The following is a 4,432-nucleotide window of genomic DNA, read 5'->3' on the forward strand; positions in this document are numbered from 1 at the left end:
CGCCGCGCCGTCCGGCCGCTGCCCCGTCGCGCCTCCGCGCCGTCCGGCCGCTGCTGCGTCTGGCTCTGGCCGCTGCCCAGACCGGCCCGTATCGTCCGGATCTGGCTGCCGTCCGCCCGCCTGTTCAGCCGCTGTGGCCGCTGCTCCGTTGCAGCTTGGGGTCGGGCAGCACGGGCTTCGGTTTGGAGCTGGCCGAGCTGGCTGCTCTTGCCCGGCACCTGCGCCGCTCGATCCGGCCTTGGTAGCCGGCGCCTATCGATCCTGCTCCGTGAGCGTGCGTGTTCCTGCCGGCTTCGCTCGATCTAGATCGGGTCGTCCTGGTAGTTGACTTCAAAAAAAGATAGAGAGTTCGTCATGTCTTCTTCGGGCTATGTTGCTGTCCCTCGCTGTTCGGTGATCTTCGACGGCACCAACTATGCTGAGTTTGTGGGCTTCATGCGCATCCATATGCGTGGACTTCTTCTGTGGGGTGTTCTCTCTGGCGAGGTCTCTTGTCCGCCATTCCTATTGCGCTAGTGGCCCCAATCCCACCGGTCCCGCCGGTACTTGCTGCTGATGCTTCTCAGGCTGACCGGGATGCCGCCAAGGCTCTAGATGATGCTGTGGTTGATGCTTATGATCAGCAGGTATCAGCTTGTTCAGATGCTCTTTTTGTGTACCACGATGATCTGTCTGCTTACACCCAGTGGTGCAATGATGATGCTCGAGCTGCTGCTGTTCTCACTGCGAGTGTCCTCCCTCAGTTTGCTTCGGAGTTCATGGGACTTGGCACTGTTGCAGTGATGTGGTCTTATCTCTGTCAGTGCTATCAACCCTTTGGTGATGCTCTCTACCTATCTGTGGTGCGTCAGGAGCACGCACTCCGGCAAGGTGATTCTTCTATTGATGAGTTCTATTCACAGTGCTCTGCCATCTGGCGCCAGCTTGACTCTCTTCGGACAGGTTTTTGTGGAACCTGTCGTTGCTGTCAGACTACTCAGTCTGATTTGGAGTTTCAGCGGGTTCATGAGTTCTTATCTCGTCTCCGGTCTGAGTTCGAGCCTCGCCGTGCTCACTTGCTTGCTCGTGGTCGTGTTCCTATCTCGGAGGTACTTGCCAAGCTTCGTGCTGAGGAGACCCGTCTTCGCTCTGCTGGGTTGCTTCTGGCTCCGTCAGTGTTGGCCACCCGAGCTCCTGTGTCGTCCGCTCGCCTCACCGCTCCGCCGCTCCTGCCTACTCCTTCAGGGGGGTGAGTCGCCCTCCTTATGCTGAGAAGGGCACGTCGCGCCGTGACACCTTCTGTGGTTACTGCTCCCGGTCAGGTCACCCAGAGTCTGATTGTCGCCAGAAGAAGTGAGACCAGAGGCGCTCCTCTTCCAGTTGGACTCCTGCGTCCTCCTCGACCCCGTCACTCACTGACCAGGACATTGTACGCCTCAAGCGTCTACTTGCTTCCTCCAGCTCCTCGTCGACTGGTTCCACTGCTGCTGTGACTGCATCCACTTCTCCTCCACCGTCGGCATCTACATAGTCAGGTACATCTTCATGGGTTCTGGATTCTGGAGCCTCCTTTCATGTCTTCTGATTCTTCCGCGCTGTCTTCTCTCCGACCTCTTGATTCGCCTGTTAATGTTCTTACCGCCGATGGCACACCTCTTCCTGTTGCTAGTCGTGGTATTCTTTCCACTCCATCTTTTTTTGTTCCCAGTGTTTCACATGTTCCTCGCCTTACCATGAATCTTTTTTCCGCTGCCCAACTTACTGATTCTGGTTGTCGTGTCATTCTTGATACCGACTCTTGCTCCATTCAGGATTGTCGCACCAAGGCTTTGGTTGGTGCTGGCCCTCGGCGCCGTGAGTCAGAGGGCCTTTGGGAGGTTGACTGGCTTTGTGTTCCTTCCGCTGCCACCACTTCTGCCAGCTCTCATGCTCTTGCTGCCTCTTCGTCTGCGTCCTTCCAACAGTGGCATCATCGCCTTGGTCACATCTGTGGCTCTCGCTTGTCTTCTTTAGTTCGTCAGGGCCTCTTAGGGTCTGTATCTGGAGATGTTTCTTTACATTGTAATGGTTGCAGACTTGGCGAACAGACCCAGTTACCTTATCCTACCAGTGAGTCGGTATCTCAGCGTCCTTTTGACTTAGTTCATTCTGATGTCTGGGGTCCTGCTCCCTTTGATTCGAAAGGTGGTCATCGCTACTATGTTTTGTTTATTGATGATTTCTCTCGCTACACTTGGCTCTACTTCATGAAATCTCGTAGCGAGGTTCTCTCTATATACAAACGATTTGCTACTATGGTTCACACCCAATTTTCCACGCCCATCCGTACCTTTCGTGCTGACTCCGTTGGAGAGTATATCTCCCAGTTGTTGCATGGTTTTCTAGCGGAACAGGGTACTCTTGCCCAGTTCTCATGTCCTGGTGCTCATGCTCAGAATGGCATTGCCGAACGTAAGCATCGTCATCTGCTTGAGACGGCTCGTGCGCTGATGATTGCCGCTTCCCTTCACCCCACTTTTGGGCTGAGGCTGTTTCTGCATCCACCTATCTCATAAACATTCAGCCATCGACTGCTCTGCAGGGTGGTATTCCTATGGAGCGTCTCACTGGTCGTTCTCCTGACTACTCAGCTCTTCGTATGTTTGGATGTGTGTGCTATGTCCTTCTTGCCCCGCGAGAACGCACCAAACTGACTGCTCAGTCGGTTGAGTGTGTTTTTCTTGGCTACAGTGATGAGCACAAAGGCTATCGCTGTTGGTATTTTGTTGGTCGTCACTTGCGCATCTCGCGTGATGTGACCTTTGATGAGTCTCGCTCTTACTACCCCCGTCCTTCTTCCTCGAGCTTCTCTATGGACGATATTTCTTTTCTTCTTCTCCACGATACACCCTGCTATGTGCCTCATGTTTCACCTCCTCCTGCACCTCTTATTCCTTCTCCTTCACCACCGACACCATCTTCCCCATCCTCCTCCTCCTCCACCTCTCCACCATCATCTCCAGTCTGTCGCTCTCTCTCACTGTTTCCTCTCCACTATACTCGTCGCCCTCGTTCTGAGGATGCTTCTCCTGACGCGCCTTCCACCTCTGGTGCACCTCCCTTCACCCCTCCTCCGGTTCATAACCTCCGTGCTCGGCCTTGCGCCCCCGCCTGATCGCTAATCTCCTGATCGGTATGGTCTCTCTGTTATTGCTGAGCCCACTTCCTATCGGATTGCCATGACTCAGCCTGAATGGCAGCTTGCGATGGCCGAAGAGCTTGCTGCCCTTGAGCGCTCTGGCACATGGGATCTGGTTTCTCTCCCTTCCGGTGTTCGTCCCATCACCTGCAAGTGGGTCTACAAGATTAAGACTCGCTCTGATGGTTCTCTTGAGCGCTACAAAGCGCGTCTTGTGGCACGTGGCTTTCAGCAGGAGTAGGGACGCGATTATGATGAGACATTCGCTCCTGTAGCCCACATGACCACTGTCCGCACTCTTCTTGTTGTGGCTTCTGTTCGTCATTAGTCTATCTCTCGACTTGATGTTCAGAACGCCTTTCTCAATGGCGAGTTGCGTGAGGAGGTTTATATGCAGCCACCACCGGGGTACTATGCTCCTGATGGTATGGTCTGTAGACTTTGCCGCTCCCTCTATGGTCTTAAACAGGCCCCTCGCGCCTGGTTTGAGCGCTTCGCCTCTGTGGTGACTGCCGCTGGTTTCTTGCCCAGTGATCATGATCCCGCGTTGTTTGTTCACACGTCTCCTTGTGGTCGGACTCTTCTCCTTCTCTATGTTGATGACATGATCATCACTGGTGACGACTCTGACTACATTGCCTTTGTTAAGGCTCGCCTTCCCGACCAGTTCCTCATGACTGATCTTGGTCCCCTTCGCTATTTTCTTGGGATTGAGATTTCCTCGACCTCTAATGGCTTCTACATCTCCCAAGAAAAATATATTCAGGATATTCTTGCTCGCGCTGCTCTTGGTGATGAGCGCACAGTTGTGACTCCTATGGAGCTCAACGTTCAGCTTCGTGCCTCTGATGGTGACCCTCTTCCTAATCCCACTCGCTATCGTCACCTTGTTGGCAGTCTTGTCTATCTTGCTGTTACACGTCCTGACATCTCCTATCCTGTCCACATCCTGAGTCAGTTTGTTTCAGCCCCCACCTCTGTCCACTATAGTCATCTCCTCCGTGTTCTACGATATCTTCGTGGCACGATCTCTCAGTGCCTTTTCTTTCCCCGCTCCAGCTCTCTTGAGCTCTAGGCCTACTCTGATGCTACCTGGGCTAGTGATCCCTTTGATCGATGCTCGCTGTCTGCTTATTGTGTCTTTCTTGGTGGCTCTCTTATTGCCTGGAAGAGAAAGAAACATACTGCAGTTTCTCGCTCGAGTACAGAGGCTGAGTTGCGAGCCATGGCTATGTTGACGGCTGAGGTGATCTGGTTACAGTGGTTACTTGAGGA

Source organism: Triticum aestivum, chromosome 1D (assembly GCF_018294505.1).
Source record: "Triticum aestivum cultivar Chinese Spring chromosome 1D, IWGSC CS RefSeq v2.1, whole genome shotgun sequence".
In the NCBI taxonomy this organism is placed as follows: Eukaryota; Viridiplantae; Streptophyta; class Magnoliopsida; order Poales; family Poaceae; genus Triticum; species Triticum aestivum.